This window comes from Balaenoptera physalus (genome assembly GCF_965194825.1).
Source record: "Balaenoptera physalus genome assembly, chromosome: X".
Lineage (NCBI taxonomy): Eukaryota > Metazoa > Chordata > Mammalia > Artiodactyla > Balaenopteridae > Balaenoptera > Balaenoptera physalus.
Window position 1 is genome coordinate 118,350,873 of NC_138903.1, and position 24,563 is coordinate 118,375,435.

The following is a 24,563-nucleotide window of genomic DNA, read 5'->3' on the forward strand; positions in this document are numbered from 1 at the left end:
ATTCTCAAGGGCCAGGATGCTGGAAAAAAAAAGTTATTTAGATAAAACGTATGTTTTGATTTCCACGTAGGACTGTGAGCCATAGATTCTGATTATAATAATAATGTCCTGATTCTGACTGCAGCAGCCAGCCACTTGGGTAATCAACCACTGTGTGCAGACACGCATTGCGATACTGTCTGATTTCGTACCCCCGCCCCATGATTTTAGAGTAGACTTGAGAGATCTGGTAAAACTTGCAAGAATGCACTAATCCTTTTGAAAATCAATTTTTTAAACGATAAGAGTGGTACTTTTTCATTGTAGGGAAATTTAGAAAATACAGACAAGCCTAAAGAAAATAAAAATCAGTTATAATCCACCACCCAGAAGTTAGTGACAATGTTTTGTATTTCTTTTTTAAATGCAGTGATTTTTTTCATGGTGGACTCAAGTCCATTGCAGAATCTCCAACTTATAAGTGTAGTCTAAGGTTTTTTAAAATTTTTACCAAAAGATCCTCTGAATTACTGTTGCATCTCTAGATAGAAGTCATGGTCATGAAGAGTGAAATGGGAACGCCACCTGAGAGTTAGAGAATGATCATGTAGCCTCCTCATGTAAGCTCCTTAAAATTCTTCCTCCTCCAGCTTGAGTAGTAGAATTTCAGCGCTAGAAGGGACTGTCAAGACCCACCCCCTGCTTTGTTTTAGAGATGAGAAAACTGAGGCTCAAAGGGGCCAAGCACCTGATCCAAGGTCATATGATGTGTTAATGTCAGAGCTCCAATTAGAAGTTTTAGGTCCTCCATACTAGGTAAGTTTTAATTTCCTAATTAAAAACTTCACAGCCAGAACTTTTTGTTGCCTTGTCCCTCAAAAGAACAAGTTATTATGGTGAAAGTATATTAACTATGTACTGAAGGATACCAAAAAGGCCAATTTTTTCCTAATTTCAGAAAATCATCAAAACAGTTGTTTGCAGAAAATTATCATATTATTTGCTTTACTGAAATTGAACATTAGTGGTGGGGAACCTCTTTTTTGCATCTAACCTTTGATTTCCTCTGGCCTAGGGAGCAAGTACTAGTACCGAGGCCTATCGAATATGCCTAGAGTCACAGAAATTCAGCAACGACTTCGTAAGAGTCTTTACACATACTAGCCTGAAAGACCCCAATTGGAGCCATCGCTGCATGAAAGTTTTCTTTTCCTTTATAAAATGAAATGTCTGTTAAAATTGTGGTAAAGTTCAAATTGTGGGAAAGAAATGGTAAAGACTGCATTTGCTTCCAGACTCGGGTAGGAAGTTAAGTTGTAGCAAATGCTGGCACAAGCGCATGCGCGCACACCCTCACATGCGATTGTTGTTTTAAATCTGGCGCTGTTAAAAAAAAATACGTTCTTCGGCTTCCCGCCCTTTCTTTCTTCGCCCTCTTTGTTCTTTCTGTAGCTGTGTGGGCCCCTCTCTCTTCGTGTCTCCTTTGCCTGGGTGTCTGTTTTACCCTCAGGGTGACCTTTTTTCGGTCCAGTGGACTCTGCCCACTTTTCTTTTTCCGGGCTCCAGAGTCATCATCATGTTTACCTGCCGCTGCGTCTTCCCCTTCCCGCATTTGCCAGTATTACAGTTACCCCAACCTGGGCCAGTTCCGTTTTCCAGCCTAGGATGGTCAGGGAAGCTGCTCTCCAGAACAGGTGTCGGGTGAGATCTGGTGTCCCTTGATACAGAAACGTCACTCTTCGAATAGAATTGAACAAAATACATCTGGAGATTACATAGGCTGTGTACACATGTAAACCTGTGAACGCAAAATCATCCCTTTTCTATGGCCAGGGCCCCAGCAAACACTGAAGCTTCGTGAAATAATGAACATGGATACTCACTGCCAATGAACATGGATACTCACTACTATTTGAACAAATGAGAAAATTGTACCCTTGCCTAGGGGTGTGTTGTGAAGTAGTTTTTGCTCCTGTTCCTCATTATTGCCTGCTAATGAATATGTGCATTGTCAGTGAGCCGCCAGCTCTTCCCAGCTTCCTGCAGTACACTGTATTTCTCTTCTGAAAATGGGTTTTTCTCTGTATTTAAACCAATGAGATTTGCTTGAGCTTCATTTTGGAACTACTATGGGTGTAAAATACACAGATAGAAGATACATGTGTACTGGCTTTGTAAGTGCAGTGAAACCTAGGAAAAGAAAAGAGCAGTCAAAGTAAGTCTTGGTTGCCAGCACTCTACGTTTTGTGGGATTTATATTTTATTCACGCACCTAAAAACTCTGGTTCTAGGGGCAGGACAGGAATAAAGATGCAGACATAGAGAATGGGCTTGAGGACACGGGGAGGGGGAAGAGTAAGCTGGGACAAAGTGAGAGAGTGGCATGGACATATATACACTACCAAACGTAAAATAGATAGCTAGTGGGAAGCAGCTGCATAGCACAGGGAGATCAGCTGGGTGCTTTGTGACCACATAGAAGGGGGTGGGATAGGGAGGGAGGGAGGGAGACGCAAGAGGGAAGAGATATGGGAACATATGTATATGTATAACTGATTCACTTCGTTATAAAGCAGAAACTAACACACCATTGTAAAGCAATTATACTCCAATAAAGATGTTAAAAAAATAAAATTAAATTAACAAACCAGAAAAAAAAAAACAACCCTGGTTCTTACATATATTCAAGGCATAAAATGTTCCATAGACCTTCTAATCACAAGAATTTGCAATATCCACCGAGTTCTAAATGTGCTTTTCAATACTAAGGACTTGATAGATAGGAATGTAGAGATGTTACCGTCAAGGTTGTTTTGATGAGGATGGTACAAAAGTAAATTTCTCTACTCGATTAACAAGTTTTGTTATTCACTTTCAGTTTTAGAGTGCAGATAAGGCTGCTTGGCTCCTGTCAGAATAAAAATGTGTGATTTATTAGGAAGAGGTTAAGGACTGGTTTTTCAGTGAATCTCTGCCGGGTCTAGTATTAGACTTTATTCTTGTTTGGGAAGCTGGTGGCCAGCATCTGTCTATAAACATAATCAATCATCTGTACTTTCGTGTGACCAGTTGAACTGAAGTAACAGGTGCCTCCCCCAGGTTTCTTAGAGACTAAAGAGTACACACACACACACACACACACATAAATTCCAAAAATTTGTGTATCACTGAGCCGTAGTAGTTGATTTAGACATTTGAATTAACAAAATTTTATGTTTTTCAATAGTTTGTAAGAAACACCCTGTAAATAATGGTAGTTTCACATACTTAAAAACAATTTTTATAAAAAGTCCTCAGGCAGATGGCTTCTAGAAGCTAAGGAGACACTTTAAGTTTCTTGTCAAAGATTCTATGTCTCCAGATGCCAGGGTCAGTTCAAATTTTCAAATTCTAGGCCCTTCCCTTCTAGGCCATAAGATGCAGAATTTTCCAATGTAGTAAGCACACCTAACCACACTAAGGAAAGAAACCAAGCAGCCAAGCTAATAGGAGGTGAAAATGTATACTTGCATCTACAGATAAAGCAGTCGGCCTTTGTTAGAGACACTTTTTAAATATCAACTCCCCCCCAATTTATTAAAGAATAACTAACAGATATAATTGTATATAGTTAAAGTGTACGGCATGGTACAATAAATAAATCTATTTTAAATAAGTTACAGTAGATAGATTAGTTTGGGATGAACAGATACACACTACTGTATAGAAAACAGAGGTTCGGCTGAGGGGAGGGCCGCTTCAGGGAGGGGCTCAGCCTCGGTCAGCAGGCTTGTTGCTTTTCTGGTCACCACTCCCCCGGCCAGCCCGACAAGACGCGCCAGTAGCGGGGCACCGATTCCTCTCGGGCTCGTGGGCGCTGCTCTGAGCCCTGTCACCCTTTATACCAGAAAGCTGGAGGGCACCATGGGGAAAACAAAACAAGAAGAAAGTGGAGGAGGTGCTAGAAGAAGAGGAAGAAGAGGAAGTGGTGGGAAAAGTTCTCGACCGTCGAGTGGTAAAGGGCCAAGTGGAGTACCTCCTAAAGTGGAAGGGGTCCTCAGATGAAGACAGCACATGGGAACCAGAAGAAAACCTGGATCCCCCTGGCCTCATTGCTGAGTTCCTGCAGTCACAGAAAACAGCCCACGAGACAGATAAATCAGAGGGAGGCAAGCGCAAAGCTGATTCTGATGCGGAAGATAAGGGGGAGGAGAGCAAACCAAAGAAGAAGAAAGAAGAGTCAGAAAAGCCACGAGGCTTTGCCCGGGGTTTGGAACCAGAGCAGATTATTGGAGCTACAGACTCTAGTGGAGAACTCATGTTCCTGATGAAATGGAAAAACTCTGTGATGAGGCTGACCTGGTCCCTGCCAAGGAAGCCAATGTTAAGCACCCACAGGTTGTCATATCCTTCTGTGAGGAAAGGCTGACGTGGCATTCCTACCCCTCGGAGGATGATGACAAAAAAGTTGACAAGAATTAACTGTCCTGAGTACCAGCCCCTGTCACATCTGACTGTGGGTTTCAAATGGGGAAAGAAGGAGTTATACTTGTCTTGACACCATAGAGGTGGCTTGAGAAGATGTCCTTTGAAGAGCCAGTATAGTTTCTGTGCCTTACAGCAGCCCAAGTGCTTTAAAGCCGCTCCATGCTGTATAGTTTGCACACCCATCCCAGTGGAGAGGAAGGAGGGTCAGTGTTTCAAGGCAACCCGTTCTGAACTTTGCTGAGAAAAGCAAAGGACCTTCTATGAAGGACAAAACTTGCAGAATGGGATGTGGGAGAGCTATAAAGATACTGTAGATCTTCAAAGAGCATCTCTGCAACCCACAGCTTTCTTCCCAATAGTGTTAGCTCTGCATTTTTACAGCATAGCATGTATGTAGTTTTTGGCTATTACTGGTGTATTATTTGGGGTGGGAGGGATGGGGGGGAAAGAAGGGAGATGGGTTAGGGTCATTTTTGTTAAAATTTGGGGCCTGATGGGGGAAGTGGTGAAACAAAGGAAAGAACAACTAATGATGATTTGGTTCTGTGTCCAGAATATTTCATCCTTTCAAAAAATGTCATTGGCAACCTAAGTGAGGACTGTGAGAGACTGTTAAAAAGCTGTGAATGCCTGAAACTTAGAAGCCAAGGTGTTCCCTGCCTGAGCTTAATGCTGTTCCCAACAGAGGACCAAGCCAGTTAAGAAGTTACCAAAGCTGCCATTTGGGGGATGGAAACTGGTTGAGGAGGAAAAGTCTTACTGGAGTGGATACACAGGCACATCATTCTGTCTTAGAGGTGATAATTCTTGAAATTGACAAGAAGACCCTTTCTTTTCCAATTATGAAGTTATAAATATCAGCTTCTCCATCCAAGCCACTGGCTGAAGTATTTGGGGAAGGGCAGAGGGTGGTATAGGAGGTGGGAGAGTAGGGAAAGACAAGGGCCGGTGCTCTTAGGGTGGAAAACTCTTGGAACCTCTGTTTTTTGAACTTTGAAACCATTGGTGGCAGGGTTCAGTCACTGACAGCACGAGTTCACTGAATCACTTCAGGAGTTGAATGATTTCTGAAGCCCTGGTCTCAGGAGAAGATTAAACTTTCATACTGGGGCAGTGGTTCACTTTAAAACAAAACAATTTTTTTTAATCCTAAGAATTAACTAAAACCCAAAATGCTGTTTTGAATCATGAGATCCATCAGTTCTTGACATCGTCTAGACCTGCATCTAGAACTCCATTGTGAAATCATTTTAGGCATGTGTTAGGTTTCTGTGAAAACTTTTGTTTAACTGTTAAACTTCATACCAACACTGTCAGTTTTTGTCTTAATCAAAGTATAGATTTATAAAAAAAAACACAAAAAACAAAATAGATGAACAACAAGGACCTACTATATAGCACAGGGAACTATATTCCATATCTTGTAATGGAAAGGCATCTGAAAAAAAATAGATATATTCATATATGGATAAGTGAATTACTTTGCTGTGTACCTGAAACTAACACAAAATTGTAAATTAACTATACTTCAATTTAAAAAATGGTTTAAAAAATAACAAGAAAAAAGAAAATGAAGTGTACAATGTGATGATTTGATATACATGTACGTTGTGGAATGATTATCAAGATAATTTAATACCCACTGTATGGAGTATCATTTATGTACAGTAAACTGCATCCAGTTAAGGCACACAGCTTGACGAGTTGCGGCAGCGGCATAGAGCCGTGTGGCGCTCAGTCCCCCCACGCTTCCTCGTGCTCCTTTTGCAGCGCATCCTTCCCCAGGGAACCACTGATCTGCTTTTGTGTGAGAGCTGCTTTCTAAACTTAGATTTGAAAGTTTGTGGATCTTTCTCAATCCAAAGACCAGCTATAAATCCAGAACGCTGTTTTCTTCTCTACATTTAAGATCAAATAATATGACAAGGAGATTCCAGGTTTGACTTCTTAGAACCTTTTCCTGGTGGCCTAAAGATGAGTACTTAAGATTTTGCCTGCAAGTAAACCACAGTCTCTTTATTGAATAGCCTCATTACATACTTGGATTGAAGGGAAATCAGAGCCAAGAGAGAAACAATCCTGATAAAACAGAGAGGCAGCATATGCTCTTCTGAAGTAGATAGGGTGAGATGTCAAATCCCTCAAGGACAGGACAAGTAAAGTAATTTGAATTTTGCTTCACACTTATTCATAAATTAAAAATGAAAGCATCAGGATAAATGTTTTACACCTGTAGGTCTATACCTCCAGCTAGTGTGTGTATGTAATCATTATTCAGGAATAACCCTATCCCTAGAGCCTTCCAAAAGATTTGAAATGGGTTTCAGAGGGAATTTTCAGTGGATGGAAGACGTACCACCTTTACACACTTATGTGCAAAGCCGGCTTTTAACATGCTGAATGTTGCTTTCCCATTGATATATTCAGTTGAATGAATGATTAGGCAATTTAAGGGCTAGAGTATTGAGACGCAATTTGTCCCTTCCTCACTCACCTTCTCAAAATAATTCATGTCACCGTCCTTTTATGTCTAGCTGGCTCTCCTTTCCATTGCTGCCGCTCTGTCCTGCATCTAGTGTCCACCTGCCACTCCTGATTTCTACTGTTTCTGCCCTTCCCTGCTTTCCTTTCCCAGTTTTCTTCCTCCTCTTTTCTGTCTCCCGATGCTACTTCTCTTACGCTGCTCTGCTTTCTCATGACAAAGCTGTTTTTATAAACATCTCCAGACCAAGTCATCAGCAGACTAATTCCAACATGTCAGATGTCATCTTGGAGACTGTTTTTCTTACTTTTTGTTTTGTGGTCCAAGAATTTCTTCAGACTCCTTTTTTTTGGGGCCATACTGGAGGTCTGAGAGTTGTGAATGGTTGGTTTTCACATAATCAAAGTTGAATATGTTTGCAGGGCTATGTTATAGTCAGTCTTTGAAACCATGAATCATTGAAAAGAAATGAATGATGTACATTACAGCGTTCCTGTGAAACTTCCCTTTACAAAGCTACAGCAATTAAAATGGTCTTGAGGTAAGGAGATGTATTGTGCCTCAGAATGTACTGGAAAGGTTTTTTTGGTTTGGTGTTTTTTTTGTTTTTTGGGGTTTTTTTGCCACACCATGCGGCTTGTGGGATCTTAGTTCCCTGACCAGGGATCGAACCTGGGCCCTCGGCAGTGAAAGTGTGGGAGTCTTAACCACTGGACTGCCAGGAAATTCCTGGAAAGGGTTGGTTTTTTTTGTTTTGTTTTAAAAAACAAAAAAACTTCAACATTTGTCAAAATCTCTAGAATGCACAGCAGAAAGAATGAACCCTAATGTAAACTATTGACATTAGTTAATAATAATGTATCAGTGATGGCTCATCAACTGTAAAAAAAAAAATACAGTAATGCAGGATATTAAAGATAGAGGAAACTGGGAAGGAGGTATTGTGGAGGTATGTGGAAACTACTTTCTGCTCAATTGTTCTGTAAATCTAAAACTGCTTTTAAAAAATCTATTATAAATATTTTTCACTTGGGATTCAGAAATACAATGAATATATCAGTCACTTTTTATTATTAATTTGTAGTTAAAGCGCAGTGTTTGTTTTTAAGTACTAGTAACGTAAGAGAAGTGCCTCTTCGTGAGTGCTGTAACTTGTACCATCGGTTCCCTGAATAGTGAAAATGTGAGTTCCCGGGAGAGCTGCCTGGCGCTGTTCACTGCTGTCCGGTTGCACAAGAGTTACTGAGCAGGTTAGTGTGAGCACTGTGTTGGGGCTTTGTCTGTCTGCCACCACTGGGGCATCGTGCCATCTTTGTGGTGGAGTGGAGCCCTTGGCTTGACAAATCCCGTGCCCTACAACCCAGTGAGCCCTTTTTTGACCCTTGCATTTGTGGTATCCCTAGCAACAGTGACGATCGGTGAGCTCATGCCAACTCTTGCAGCCAATATCCAGGTCAGAGTTTGATTGCTTTCGGCCAGAGGCTGTTGCTTGGCTTGTAGTAGCATGGACCTGAGACCAGAACCTCTGGGCAATTACTCAGCGTGGCCAGTGTGACAGTAAAGCATGTGAAAAGATGAGGTCTTTTAAGGTCTTATTGCCAATGGTTTCTATATACTGGAACTGGGTGATTCTTTTTTTTTTGACCTGGGTGATTCTTACGAGCAACTGCAAGTACGTGTTGCTTCCTTGAGTTGGCTGTGTAAACAGAACATTCTCTGTAGGCGTTAGTAGGTGCGGGGGCGGGGGTCAGGCCTGAGAAGGACATTGAGGCTGAGGGAGACAAGCAGACGTTGGGATGGTGTTAAAGTCACTGGAAGAGGAAAAATTGAGAAAGCATCAAGAATTGGAATATAAATGACGGCAGTCACTCAAGGAATCAAGGAATAGATGTCTTGGGGATATGGTTGTTCATGAAATGCGTCCATCAGGTCTGTGATTAGACGCAGGGTCAAAAACTTCATACAGTTAGCTGCAGAAATACTCATGAAGGGGGGAGTTGGTTATAGAGTTCACCTATTTAACTCATTAAATTTTATTGTATATTGGAAGAAAATTTTTAATGTATGGATCTGTTACATATACTCATTGTTATACCTGTTATTAGAGAAGCTTTCACGTATTTTTTTTCTTGATTCGCTGCTTGACTGGTCGACTGTACATGCGGTCCTACCTCTGTTGGAAGCAGCAGATTTTAACTGGGAAGGGGAAAGAGGGGACAGAGAGAACCTCTCCCTTGAGTCAGAGTCCGTGATGGAGGCTGGGGATTCCAGTTTGGCTGCCGAGATCAAGGGTTACTCTGGGCTGGTGGTGAACCAAACGGTGGCACAGCCGCTGCATTCCTGTGGTCACCTTCACGATTGACACCAGGTTCTGTGAGCTGACTTGATTGTACAGCAGTTCCTGTCCATTGTAGAGGCGGCAGAACTAACCGTCTGGCCGAAGCATCCTGTGTTTGCCCCACAGGTGTAGACAGGCCCGGTCAGTCAGGGGGCCTGCCCCAGTCATGCTCCTCTCGGCCACGCTGCTGGAAATAGCTAGAAGGCCTGTGGAGGTGCAGTGGCGATGGCAGGCAGGGTGGGTATGTCACAGCGTCCTCTTGCCCCCTGTTGCTCACCCAGTCTCTGCTCGCTGCCCTTTGGCTCCTCTTCATCTCCCTTTCCCTCTATCTCCTGTTTACCCTTGATTCAGTTACCTGTGGATTTTCTGTTAAGGAACAAGGAAGCAGGACCTCAGCACCAAAAAGTCAGGGCCCCTTGGCTGAAGCAGTCAAGCCCAGACTTCCCCCACTGCCGGGCTGTTACAGCTGCGTGGGCCTGTTGGGTGTCAGATGGAACTTGGGGTACTTGTAAAAGTTTCTAACATACAACTTGAAAGTTGATTTGTGTCACCTTATAAACTTATCGTTCCTTCCGCTTTTAAAACCCTATAATTTTCCTTTATGTGTGTGTTATTGTCCCTATAGCAGACACTGGCTGCGTGCATGCCGATGTGAAGGGTTTATTCTGCGGCTAATTGATTGGAGCAGGGCTGCCCAGTGGCCAGCATGTAAGGAAACAGTTCATAGGGTACCAAAGGCAGCTTCTAGAGTATGAGTCCGAACACTTCCTCACATGAAATCAGCAAACGTTTATTGACTGCTTGCTCTATGTGCTAGATGCTGTGGGGAACGTTAAAAGCAAAAAGGATCTCTTCAAGGAAGGAACATCCATTCTAATTGGAGAAGCTGTGAGAGACGCATTAAGGATGTGGTGGAAAGAGTACTGAACTGAGAGGGAGGAGGAGGGAGTCGGGAGTGTTGAATCCCAGCCCGAGTTCTACCAATAACCATCTGATCCCTTGGGCAAAGTACTTCCCCTTAGTACTTAGCTTATAAAAGGGAAATCGGACTGGATAATCCCTAAGACTTTCTATAGATTGGTTCACAAACAAATGGGTTCGAAAGGTAAACAACAGTACAAGGCAGTAATAGGATTTCAGAAGACGGTACCTTCTCTTTTGCCGAATGGAATATGCATATAATAGTTACTATTATGTGTAAATGATGCATATATTTATACTGTATAATTATCCTGACTATAGACCAGCATTTCTCAGAGTCGGGTCCTTGGACCAGCAGCATCAGCATTACCTGGGAGCTCGTTAGAAATGCAGACTCAGGGGCCCCATCCCAGACCTACTGACTCAGAAGCACTGGGAATGCAGTTCAACACTTTGTGTTTTAATAATCCCCACCCCCACCCCCGGAGGCTGTCATGCCCACTAAACTTTGACTGTGGGCTCTAGGAATTCGGGGCGGCGGTTCTCAAACTTGGCTGCACATTATATTCCTCTGGGGGAACACGGGGGGCACCGAGACGTTACTAGTTGCTCTGGCTCCCCAGGTGCAGCCAATTTGAGAATCACTGGTGTAGGGACGGTGGCGTACACCCGAGCACCTGTTACTCAGTAGGGGTGACAGAGCTTAGAGGCATGGAGTCAGCCAGAGCCAGAGCTGAGTGTGGGAGAAGGGGAAAAGCGGGCTTGAGTGTGACTGGAAGGCCTTGAATTTCATGCTAGCAATTTGGCCTTTAGATTACAATGGAGGAAAGTCGGGGGGAAAGGGAGTGATCCGTTCAAGCTGGTACATTTGAAAGGTGATTCTGGCGGTTCTATGAAGACGGGAGTGCGTCCATAGTCAGGAAGTCTGGTGAAGTAGTCTAGGTGTGAAGTAATCATGCACCAAACTAGGAATGTAGAAATGTGATTATAAGGAAGAAAAAGTATGAAAGCTCTCTTGCAGTACAGATGGCTAGGATTTGGTGATAGCTGTGGGGTGAAGGCACGGTTAGAATGAGTCTTTGGCTCAGGAGTTCCTCTCTTCTGGGACAGCCAGTGCTCTCCAGATGCAGCTTTCAGAATCGTCACGTTTTCTGCATCTGTACTTATCCTTTGTCCCTCATTGCTTTGATTTTGGAGTTCTAATTTGGGGGGTGGGTATTCCCCAGTGACTTATAGAAAGACACAAATTATAGTCGTCCAGAAAGCTACCCATGGTCATCGGGGCGGGGGGGAAAAATCCTATTTCTCTTGACGAAAGAATGCTTGGAGTTGTGGGAAAGTTGTAAACTTGGCAATGACTAATTCAAGCCTATCAGTCAATTAAGTGAATTTTTATTTTATCATTTGTTTTATTTGGGAACTGTTGTTAATAGTCACTGAAGGAACATCAATCTCCGTATTTTTAAAACAAAACAAAACAAAAATACCATTGAACATTAGGGCAAAGGGCAAGAATTTCGAGGTTTTACCTTTTGACTTTAGCAAATATTTGCTGCTCCATTTTTCTTGCTGGATTTTGCCATTTAATTTGTTTTTGGTTTTTGGGTTTTGGGTTTTTTTTGCATTGTTCCTACTTGTTCCTCATGCCTGATAATTTTAGTTCCCTTTATTGTGTCATTGATGGCTTTTTTATTCCTAAGTATTCTTAATGTTTTATTATTATTTTTTTTGTTTTTCTCCTTTTCTTTAGTCTTATAAAGCTCATTAGCCAGCAGTTATGTAAAGACATATGCAGAAAATACGTATAGTCTGGGTTTTTTTAACCTTTTGTCCCCTTCCCCCATTTCCCCACCCCCTGCCTCTGGCAGCTACCAATCTGTTCTCTGTACCGGTGAGCTTGTTTTTTGTTTTTTAATTTTGAGATGCTGTGTATAAGAGAGATCATGCAGTATTCGTCTTTCTCGGACTAATTGCACTTAACATAATGCCCCGGAGGTCCATCCGTGTTGTTGCAAATGGCAAGATTTCCTTCTTTTTATGTCTGAGTAGCATTCCATTGCGTATACATGTACTGCATCTTCTTTATCCATTCATCCATTGATAGGAACGTGGGTTGTTTCCATATCGTGGCTCTTGTAAGTAGTGCTGCAGTGAACATGGGGGTGCAGATATCTTTTTGAGTTAGTTTCTTTGGATAAATACCCAGAAACAGAATTGCTGGATTATATGGTAGTTCTATTTTTAATTTTCAGAGGAACCTCCATACTGTTCTCCATAGTGACTGCACCAATTAACATTCCCACCAACAGTGTAAGAGGGTTCCTTTTTCTCTACATCCTTGTCAACACTTGTTATTTGTGGTGTTTTGATAATAGCCATTGTGACAGGTATGAGATGATATCTCATTGTGGTTTTGATTTGTGTTTCCCTGATGATTAGTGATGTTGAGCATCTTCTCACGTACCTGTTGGCCATGTGTTTGTGTTCTTTGCGAAAATGTCTATTCAGCTCCACTGCCCATTTTTTTAATTGGATTGTTTATTTTGCCATTGAGTTGTATGAGATCTTTGTATATTTTGGATACTAGTTCCTTATCAGATACATGATTTGCAAATATTTTTCTCCCATTCCGTAGGTTGCCTTTTCATTTTGTTCATCATTTCCTTTGCTGTGCAGAAGCTTTTTTATTTTATGTAGTCCCACTTGATTATTTTTGTGTTTGTAGCAAAAGTATTCTTAATGTTTTAGTGTGCCAGTTAAAAAGGAATGCATGTATTTTTATTTCTTATCCCCCCTTTGTGACCACAAATTCTTTAAATTTGCATCCAGAAATGGCCCATTGAAATTGCTCCTTAGAGCTTATTTGGGGCCTGGTGGGCACACTGCTTACCTTTCATCCTTTTGTTAGTTTACAGGTTGTGCCATATCTGGAAGGAAAGACCTTTTCTTACTAGTTGCAAACCTGTAACAGCAAATTTGATATTTTAAAGGGTTCCATATATTCCAATGCAATATTTTAAAATGGTCACCGCTCTAACTTTGGAAAAGTTGTGCACTTTTTAGTTTTCTGAAGGAACTATAAAAATCTAAGGATGAATCTAGAAGGATCACAACTTGAAATGTGTCGTATATCTAGTAGATACCTTTTAAAAATATAACCTCTCTTTTCCCAGACTGAGTAAAGATAAAACCTTTCTCTTTCCAAATTTTGAAGAATATTATAGCATATAAAATAATAAATGTAGAAACTTGTGTGGAATAAATGATCTTCCAGACATAGTATCGAGTATATTATACTCCGTCTAAGGACACAAAATTAGATTTTATTATATTTCTATAACATAATATCTTCTTGGATTTTGTTTATTAAGTTAATGTGCTGGTAAAGACTCGATGATGTTGCAGATCCTGATTATGTTGAAATTATTAAAATGAGGCATCTTTTATCTGAACCATTTATTTATACCAATTAATTATTTTGCCGGATAAGAGCCACTTTATCAGTTCTTCTGCTAAAGGAAAGAAGCCAGTGGCCATCTTGTTTGTATTTCTTATTGCGTGTTATGGTAACATTTCAAATGTGTTTTTGGGTGGTGCAAATGCCGATGTCTCTAACGACCATAGCAGCGTAAGCATTTGAATCGAAGCAGGATAAATGAGAAGTCTAAGCGGCTGCTCAGTACCATCACAACTGTACCTAATTAAGAAGGTATTTGGGGTTCACTGCTCTTTGGTTTCTTAGGTAGGAGAGAATATTCTGAAGGACATGATTAAGGAATGGTTACCATGACAATCGCATTCAAAGAATTTAGAGGAGACAATGAATCTGTGGGGCTCATCCATTTTGATTGATTCAACTGGTCTTTTTGATTCATTCAAACAGCTGCTGTCTCTGGATTTTATTTTCCACGTAATTCACCCAATTGATTGGTGATTTGGGGATCATTTAAGCTTGGCTGTCCATAGTGATAGGATTGCCAGTGTCTGTGACCAAAATACCATTGTTAAACCTGAAGGAGAATGATTGTGTATGTTAAATGTCACTAGAACATAGCTTCTGGCTTCTGGAATAACATAAATGGTTTGTCTAATTTCACTTATTAGTTCTGTCAGGGTGGGATAAGATTAACGTGATTTATTTTAAAGCATGACTGACCCCGAAGTGTTTGGGTTTTATTTTGGATTACTTTGCTGTCATCACATTTTACCCAGTGTGTTTGGCTGCTGTTCTGTTTTTACTCTTTGACTTGCGCAATATCATCAACACAATTTGTGTTATGTCTGGTCAGAGCCACAGTTACACACTGCAGATTGAAAAGTGTACCCAACTCTACGGCTCTGAGTGCCTTTATCCCCAACTAAATGTTAAGTGGGACACAGTAAAGTGAACTGGACATAGAAATGCTGTTAAAATCTTGCTGTACGTTTTTATCTTTCTTTGTGGGCTAGTTCTTGATGGTGAAACTATGAACCGTGCAACTCAAGACTCCTCTGGCAGGGGCCCAAGTTGGACCCCCGTGCGAGAGCTCTGCCTGCTCAGCCTTTGGGCCTTTCTCTCTTCTGCCCTCTGGAGGGCATCAGGGAATATGACATCCAAGGACTTCCTCTGCGAGGGAGAGCCGGCATCTTATTGCGTTTACTAGATGCCAAGTTCTCTGGCCTCCCCTGGCCCCATCAAAGCCTGAATTTGCAGAGGTAGGGAGCAGACAGAGAGAAGGCAGGGAAGGTACTGGCAGGGTTGGGGTCTCAGGGAGGAAGCTATTCTGGTTCTTTAGAGAACGGGATTCCTTCAAGTAGAGCCCAGCATGTATCAAATCCATCTCTAGGAAAAATTGGTTCTGGAAGGGTGAGTAAAATGGGCTAGTATAATAAGGCTAGAGTGTGATGGATTCAGGTTCAAAGTTTAAGTTGGGTTCGATCTAAGTAGGGGTATATTTGGGGCCAGGTATCTGAGGCAGCATATGAAATGGTTATCCAGTTTTGATAACCTTTTCACTCTGTGCCTGCTGTAATAGTAGTGATAATTATATATCTGATATTCAGTGAGTACCTTGTATGCGTGAGGCCCTGTTAAGTGCTTTATACGCACTGCCCTGTTGCCACCTTACAGCCTCTCTGTGAGGTCAGCTAACATGAGGTTCACAGAGGTTGTACAGTTAATATGAGGCGGGGCCAGTATGTGAACCCAGGCAGTCTGACTCTGGCGCCCTTGCTATGAACAGCTGCGCCATGCTGCATTCTCCCCGCAGCTGCATGAAAGGGTGTGGCACCTTCTAGAAACTGGGTTCTGTGTGAGTGGGGTGTGGGTGGTGGGAGAAGAGACTGAGCGAAACCTTTTGTGTGTACATACCATGCTAAGTCCTGGGAGATAGAAGAGAAGTCAGGGATTTCTGTTCTTGTCACCAAGAAACTTAAAGTCCTGTAAGACAAATGAGGTATAATATAAAACCGATGATGAATTATTCATATGATAGAATAAGAAAATATTATCTCTACTTAAGTATAGGTGGGAAGGGGACTAGAAGGTATTCTATTGGAGTCAGTCACTTTCAAGCATTTGCTTTTGAAAGTTAGCTCTTCGTCGCTGGCACAGATTTGCCTTCCTCTGGGCTTTTGATCTGGCGGACAAGACCCCTGTCCCTATAGTCAGCAGACTTGTCCATTTCAAGTTTGGAAGAGTTGTCTTCAACTGTGACAGTTGTCATTAAGGTCTCTAAACAGATGAACCCATTAGCCTATTGAGCTAACTGGACCAGGTACTTATTTTCCCATTCATTAACAGTAAAAAAAAAAAAAAAAAAAAAAATCTCTCACCACTGCTTGTTTGATGATCGGCCTGGAACCGGTTGGTCGGGGCGCGGGGGGCAGTTATGAGCCTGGTTATAATCCTTGGTTTATGTTTGCCTTATTTCATTGGGTGGATGCTTCTTGAGCGCCTCCTGTGTGCCAGGCACTGTTCTGGGTGTGGGAATAGAGCAGTGAACAGAGGAGACGGCGCTGGGGGGGCCCTCCTCTCTGGGAGCTGTCTTTTCCTCAGATTTCATTTACTTGTGTACATTTTACAGTTCATATAGAAGTGCCTTTGGTGTGAGTTTCAGGATTTCACACGTTGGGGATGATACAGTGATCACACTGCCTTGCTCTTCAGCCCCAGCCAGTCCTTTCTGAATGATGGGGGGCGGCTAAGGGGGTGATGCCAGCGTGCCCGTGGGGAGGCCTCGCGGGTGCGGAGAGGGCAGCGTGTCAGGGTATACCGTCTTTGTGTCGTGATGGGAAAAGCACGGGGCACACCTGTTTCCTAGGCATGCCCACCAGCCTACGTCCTAATCCTGTTGTTGATTGGAGATAACTTCAGCGGTCGCAAGGCACCTCATCTCCATGGCAACACCTCTAAATATTCCTCTGGTGACTTGTGCTCTACATTCTTTCTGGATCTGAGCCCTCCTGTGGCAAAATATTCTAGAGCTGTTAAAAGAGGGGGAAAAAAAGGCTCAACTAATAAATCTATTCTAAAAGACTGAGTCATTTGTTTTGATTACCCGGGTGATTGCCAAGTGTTAATTTAAAACTGAAATAGGCCATGAGCTCACTCCGCTAACAATGCTGAGTGTTTGAGCTAATACAGCTTGATAATGAGGGGGCCAGATCCACTGCCGGTGCGAATGTTATATGATAAACAGACATTTGGGGAAATATGCAGAACATCTTGGCAGTTTTCCTTTAGCTCTAAGGGTTGTAAATACAAAGTAGAACGTGTTACCGTGAGCCATTTCAAAGGAAGTTGATTTTTGTTTTTGTTTTTTAGGAATTTCTAACTTTTCTTCTGAAAAGGTAACTTGACCTCTTGATTCTCATTGTTTCCTAACTTAGGTACGTCGGAGGTTTTGTCAGCTGCGTCCCGCCCTCACTGAATACATCCCGTTCTGCACACATCCAGTGTGAGGTAAGTTTTCCGAATCGCCACCCATTCTTACCACTGATCTCCACCTCCTGATGTGTGGTGTTAGGCTCAACGTTGTACAGAGATCTCTGTCTGTACCGTAGACTTTAAGGGGGTTTGTTTTAACTGAGCTGAGCGACGTCACCGCTTACCCTAGATGCTGGGTCTCTGGGGAATGCCTTTTCAAGGGCCAACACATCTCATTTGCTTTTCATTTGGGGGCATGGAAAGTGAATGTGGCAAGCACAGCAGAACGGTTAGAGGTCTGCTTGAGGGTATAGATCTGCTCGTGTTGCCCGTGAACAGTAGGGAGCAGGAAAGCTGCATGGAGCAGACCCTGGGCCGGAGCCCGGCAAGGCTGGGCCGCCCGGTCAGCTGTCAGAACTCTCACGCCTGGGGTGAGCCGAGCCTAGGTGTGGAGCTGCCACTGCAGAATCTGGTGCTTTGGAGTGTTTCCATGGAGCCACATTAACGTGGGCCGCCAGATCTTTTTCTCACTAGGACTAAAGTTCTAAGCGCAGCCGCGTGGGTGTGAGCAGTGGGGTGCGCCAGGCCTTCCATTTAACATGCCCTGGATAGGCATCCTCCGTCCTCTTCCTGTCGCCTCGGCGGCCTCTGGACACTCTGTGATGACGCCGGCTTACTCATTTCTCTCTCTTGAGAGATGGGGGACGTTCACCTTTGGATGTGGAAAGGGAGGGAGTCTGCAAGACGGTTCCTCCAGGCGCAGTGTAAGGGGCCACGGTCTTTCTGCTTTCTGGGCCCCAGTCTCCTTGTGTTTATAAGAGAGGTGGTGACAACTACTGAAGCCCACGCGCCTAGAGCCCGCGCTCTGCAACAAGAGAAGCCACCGCAATGAGGAGCCCGCGCACCACAATGAAGAGTAGCCCGCGCTCGCCGTAACTAGCAAAAGCCCACGTGCAGCAACGAAGACCCAACGCGGCCAAAAATAAATAAATAAATTAGTTTAAAAAATAAATAAAATACTGTTTAAAAAAAAAAAAGAGAGAGAGGTGGTGACATTTGCTGCACCGGACCACTCAGGATTTCCACTTGCATCCATCAAAAGGTGGCTGCGTTTTTGCCTTCCCCTCCACCCCGCCCCGTTCCATGCTCAGTCCCACATTCAATGTAGGGCCTTTTATTTCAGTTAGGGTTGATGCTTCCTCGGAGGTGAGAGTTGCCTTTCTTACATCTACTTGATGCAGGATTCTCCAGAAATTTTAAAATATATATGCAAATATATTAAACCCTAAATACGACTATAAAATATAAACCCTAAAGAGTGAAAAAGTAGGACAGCTTTTTAGAAGTGTTTAATCTGAATTTGATCAATTTCATCCATTACAATGGTAGCTGGCAGTCGTTCCCGGGGCCTGGGGCTTTAGACTGGCCCTGTGACAAAAGCTTCGGCAGTTTCTCTCAGCTGTCAGCCTCAGTCGACTCTTCCATCTTCAGATTTAAGCCCTGGCATTACTATCATCCACAGCCTTTACCTAAAAGGGTTGTCAGACTTTTTTTTAAATGATGAAAGCCTGTCTTCAAATAAAAACATGAGGTCTAAAACCCCAGTAGAGAATACCCAGCCAGAACTGCCTGGGCTCAAGTAGGAGGCTGCGACTCTTCTCCTCCAAGGAGCCCTAGGGCAGTTGAAAAGCAGTGCCGTGTTTAAGGAGCAAAGGTTTTCACTCTGTGCCCTTTCACAGCTCTTACTTTTATTTTTCCACAGCAAGAGAGACTAGACTGTTGAAGGACATACACAGATGAGTCAAAAACACCCTCCCATCAGCTGAGTTGGAAATGCTGGCCAGGTGAGGCTTGGCCATTCACATGCATTGTTTGCCCTTAGGAATTCCACAGCAGTCTGCAGCCTTGACAAACTCTGTCAGTAAGAAAACTTTAATAGAAACTATGTGTACAAGACTGTATTCTTAAAATGGAACATTTTAATTTGAAGTCCTTTGAACACATATTTGAAGTGGTTTTGTGATACTAAGAATACCCCAATGACATCTTTAATTTGACCAAAATTTAGCATCTTTGGGTTTTCTTTTAGAGCAGTGAGTTTCTCAAGCGAGTTAATGAAATAGAATCCATTAAGTTCTGTTTCACCGTGACAGAAATCTATGGGATTGATGTAAAACAGTTCAACAATCACGATGCAGTGGTATCTTATGATCTTTCTTCCTTTCTTTTATTCATTCATTCGTTCAGCCCTACTGTGGACTAGGCCAGGAATGTAGGAGTGAGCAAAACAAAAAGAATGTGATACATTTTCATCTGATATTCTTCAAGTATAGGACATCCCTAGATTACTTTTCCTTTTGCAGAAGAGGAAACTGAAAATTGATTTTCCTTTTTAAATTAAATTGCCCAGTATTGAGTAGACCAGTATGGGTTCAGGGGTACAAACTAAAGTCCCTGTCTCCAGTCTGCTCCTTGAGCCTGTGAATTATGCCACCTCCATATAAGTGTGTGCAAATAATAAAGGATGCCTTAATTCCTGGGGATGCAGCTGTGCCTGGGACCCAGATGCCCCCAAAATGAAAACAAATGTAAACTGTATATTTCACACTCTAGTTTTTTAAAGTTTATTTGGAAAAATTGGACAGTTTAGGAAAACGGACTCTGCAGTTTCCACATGAGGATATATATATTTTTTAATGGTAATGTGTCCCGTTTTATGTTCAGTACAGTATTTATCACAGGTAAACTTTATAATTCAGGAACTTGAAATTGTTCCATTTGGCTGCCCTTTTAGGTATGGAATTACTTGGAACAAAAACTTGAACACAACATAATTCTTAATGCGTACTTGAGCTGGGTACTCTACGTATTTGTTTTTGTAGTAGAGACGATAATGAGACATTTATTTCACATCTAGGAAGTATTTGTATCATTGACATATGGTCACTTTCATGATTGATTTGGCAGTTTTTAATATTCACAAAACAAAATTTTTAAAAGCAGTAGTCATAGTTATTTGATTTGTACCATTGATCTTTTTTTTTTTTAACTTACTGGGTTGACTTTTTTTTTTAACATCTTTATTGTAGTATAATTGCTTTACAATGTTGTGTTTGTTTCTGCTGTATAACAAAGTGAATCAGCTATACGTATACACATATCCCCATATCCCCTCCCTCTTGCCTCTCCCTCCCTCCCACCCTCCCTATCCCACCCCTCTAGGTGGTCACAAAGCACCGAGCTGATCTCCCTGTGCTATGTGGCTGCTTCCCACCAGCTATCTATTTGACATTTGGTAGTGTACATATGTCAGTGCCATGTACCATTGATCTTGACGTGACCTCTCTTCTTGGTGCACAGATGGGTCACGCAGGCTTAAAGAGTTTGGAAACTGTCCATCTGGAGCCAAGGTCTGAAACTGGTGGGCTGGATCTGGCACACAGAGGGGTTCTTTTAAAATTTTAGGTGAATTGCCAAGCATTTAGGAATTGAGAGATTTCACATTTTTAAAAAAATGCAGATTTTCCTCTTCTCTTGAGATATCAGAAGATCTGGCAGCATGGAGCCTGCATTCCTGTTGGGCAACGCTAGGCTGGAGCCAGTAGCCGCTGGATCTTTAGATAGAGCATGAACTCTGAAACTTGCCACAGTCGCCAGCGCTGTGTTATCTCCTTGACACTAAGGACAAGGGTCAGGTGCCATTATCTGAATGTCTTACTCATTTGTAAGACCTGCTTGGCTCTTACGTGCATGTGACTTTTCAATCCCAGGTGTGGGTGAAATTGCGACTACAAAGTTAGAGCCATCCTTCCTCTCAAAACCTCAGCATGTGAATTTTCAGGTGCATGATACGCTGGGTGATGTTCATTTGAAGGGGGTACCTTAAAAGGGTTGAGGGTAGACATCTGAGGGGAGGGATCCCTTCTGATGGTGCCTGGTTCAGAGCAGGAGCATCGGCAGAGCTGGGGGGAATCCCGTGGTCTGTGTCGGTGCTTTTCAGCCTTTAACATGTAGATTCTGGTGCAGCAGGTCTGGGGGCAGGCCTGAGGTTCTGCAGTTCCAGCAAGCAGCTGCTCATACCACGGCTGCTCTGAGGACTCGCCTCTTTGAGTGGCGAAGGGGGCTCTACCCTAAAGCAGTCCTAAGAAAGAGCAGTCACGCAGTGGTGGGTCTAAATATCTCTTCCTTTGGCCCGAGAAAGAGAAGGAGATCTTAACCAGGCTCTTTGGGGTTGAATCTTCATTAACAAACCTTCATTAACAAACCAGAAGTGGGTTCACTTCTGGTTGCAGCAGGATAAATTTTTTTTAATTAATTATTTTTAATACAACATAGCCTGTGTAAAAGAGAAATCCAACTTTTATTTTAAATCTTGTTTTAAATTAAGTGCTTCTGGTAAAAAAGCTAGATATGTTAAAGGTCAAGAATCGTGAAGTAGGAATTAGAGCTTTAAATTGTATAATTATAAGAGAATATATTTATGAGAGACTCCTAGAAACTTATTTAAATAAGACCACAGAAAATAGGATAATAATCAAATCCCTGGAAGTATGATAACCTTGTAACTATAAAATGATATAAGTCAGGGGATTCCCTGGCGGTCCAGTGGTTAGGACTCCGCACTCTCACTGCTGTGACCCCAGGTTCAATCCCTGGTCGGGGAACTAAGATCCCGTAAGCCACGTGGTGCAGCCGAAAAAGAAATGATAGAAGTCAGAAAGGAAGAGATCAATGGATTCAAATATATAAAAATGTGCTGAGAGAGTAGATCTTAAGTATTCTCACTACACATACACAAAATGGTAACTGTGGAGTAATGGCTGTGTTAACTTGATTGCGGTAATTATTTCACAGTGTATGCATATGTCAAGCCATCACGTTGTATACCTTAAATATGTACAATTGTTGTAATTATACTTCAGTAGAGCTGGGGAAAAAATACTGAAAAGGAAAACACAAAACAAAAGGAGATGCTCCATAACTGTTGGCTGAGTGAATTCTCCAGTAGGTGGACGGGTAAAAGACATTCATGTTCTAGCACAGAGTAAATGAATGCATGAAGAAATGTTCAGCCTCACTGGTGTGCAAAGATGAGCATATTCAAACAGCAGTGAGGTACATTTTCCATCTGTAAAATCAACAAACACAAAAAGAAAGCCCAATGCTAATATGGTTACCTTGGAACCAGTAAACACTTACTCATTGCTGGTAACATTGTAAGTTGGTAAAAAGCTTTTTGGAACATTATTTGGCAATATATGGCAAAAGTCACAAAGATTGGTACCCCTTGATCCAGTAATCCTATCTGGGGAAATGTGTTCGAAGAAACAAGCTGTTTTAAGAAAAGAAAAAAGCTGTGTGCTATGGATATTCCTCACAGTGTTATTTGTAAGGACAAAAAATTAGAATTTAAACATCCAACATTAGAGAAATGGTTCATTTTTTCAACAGATAGTTTTGGCTAAGTAACTATGATATCTCTATGAAGTGGAATTCCATGAATTTGTTCAACATTAAAATGTTGATGCCTGCAGAGCAGTATGAAAGAATCTGTATAATACAGCTTTACTAAAAACTGCAGGATGCAAAACGGTATATGTGCTCTGATTATTACCTTGTGAAGTGATGTGTACGTATGGACAAGACCTAGAAGGCACCTGGACAAATGTAAGTAGCACTCTGAGCTTTTGTTCGCATTGTTGTCCTATTGTTTGTACATTTTGGAGGTTGAGAGTCTTCAGCTTTTACCTCCTTAAATCAACGCCACATCACAAGCAGTGATGTTTCCACTGATCACACAGTAGGTGCTTAGTAAATAGCTGTGAAACATGATGAGGACTCCTGCTCAGGGCCTAAACGCTGAGTTCCAATGGTGTTGTTCCTTCTTGATTGCTTTGTTCCACCATCCCGAGCCCCCCTTTTGCTTCCTGTGGTCGGTGGAGAGGCATCTTGGTGTCCCACGTGACAAAGTGTACATGTCTGTCTCGGAGCTTCTCATTGACGTGCAGCAGGGCTGGGGCCCGGACCTTCGCGTGCCCGGGTTCCGTGTTTGCTGCAGTAGAGCCTCGGTGGAGCCGCGAGGAAGGGCAACGCCCATTTCAGCTTCTGGTTTCCTTCAGAGAAGCAGCAAAACTCCACCTCAGTGTCCTGAGCCTTCTCCCAGCGCCCCCTCCCCTCCAGTTGTGTTCCCCATGTCCCTGCTCTCAGTATACTTTTCTCCTTTAATTAGGTCAGTTACTTCATGTCTGTTTTTCTTTTTTGACATGGTTTCCTCTGGCTGTAGTGCCACATATTTTCCCCATTTGTCATTGCCTCTGCAGCTTCGTGTTGCAATCGTTTTTCAAGTGGAACAGAGAGCACACTGCTGAGGGGGGCAATTCTTGACTCTTTGCCTGCCCTTTGCCTGCATGAGTGTTGCTATTTCTTTTGGGCCTAGTTCTGTTTGGTTTTGTAGTCTTCATCGTCAGTTATGTTTGGACTGAAAGATACTTAAGTAAAAATAACGGTAAGTCAGAGAGATGTTTGGCAAAGGTGCAGCACATTTGTTAAGGTTGCTGGTTTATTTATCTCCCCTGTCTCTATGGTGACTAAATCCGGGGCTGGGATTTAATGGACTTAATTTTGACCTCTTGTACATCTCCTGACTTTCCCAGCCTCTGATATAGAAGGAATTCACTTTCACTATAGGAGAGAAATTGCCTCACTTAGAGAAAGGGTCCTAACTGGACTCTGGAAAAGTGGTATCTCCAGAGTCTTCGATTCTTCTGCTGTCTTTGATCAGACTTCGTGTAGCACTTGTAGAGAAAGCGGAGAAGTCTTCTAGATAAATATGCACGCGCGCGCGCACACACACGCACATTACCAGTGGCTCCAGTACAGCTCCCAAATGACCATGTGCTCTGCCACAAAGGGAGAAATGAATTCCTAATTTTAGTCACATGGTGTCAGATCATCAGTTCCAAAGGCCTAATGGCATATGTTATGGACAACAGCCTTCAGGGGACTCTTTGAGTGGCCCTCACTTGCTTCCAGACACACCACCCGTCAGCCTTCCTGGCCAACCCTGGTCCTCTTCATGAACGGTGTTTTCAACACCAAGTGCTCTCTGTCAGTGGGCCATAACTCAGCCTAGCCCCTGGATAAGAGCAGCATCAGAATTGGGTACGCCTCTTCTGTAGAGCCAGAAACTTTCTTGCTTTAAATAAAACGCGTACACTTGAATTATGTGAGGCCACTGCCTGGTTCTGTGCTAGCCCAATTCCTGGAGTTTTAATATTCACGTAGTTGGTTACTGTCAGCAAGCGCCATCCTTTTTTCACCTGAATGAATAGTCTTTCACGTCCTTTAAAGTGATCTCTGGGTGTTTTGTTAATCCTACTATAAGCAGTCTTTTAAGTTACTTGACCTTTTCTGTTTTTTTACTGTTAAGGAAATTGAGATTCCCCGGGTCTCACATTGAAGAAAATATA

At 42.5% G+C, this 24,563-nt stretch overlaps 1 protein-coding gene and 1 pseudogene across 2 annotated transcripts in view; both read left to right on the forward strand.

Moving 5' to 3' along the window:
- The first annotated feature begins 1,086 nt into the window (after positions 1–1,086).
- LOC309652189 (chromobox protein homolog 1 pseudogene) lies at positions 1,087–17,962 on the forward strand (annotated as a pseudogene). Its single transcript, XR_014268790.1, has 4 exons — positions 1,087–1,120; positions 3,668–16,843; positions 17,058–17,130; positions 17,896–17,962. The product of XR_014268790.1 is annotated as a chromobox protein homolog 1 pseudogene (transcript).
- FHL1 (four and a half LIM domains 1) overlaps positions 17,058–24,563 on the forward strand; it is a 37,298-nt gene continuing 29,792 nt past the window's right edge. The window contains exon 1 of the mRNA XM_082445410.1: positions 17,058–17,130. The gene's annotated coding sequence lies outside the window, so the exon portion shown is untranslated. The remainder of the gene's footprint in view (positions 17,131–24,563) is intronic.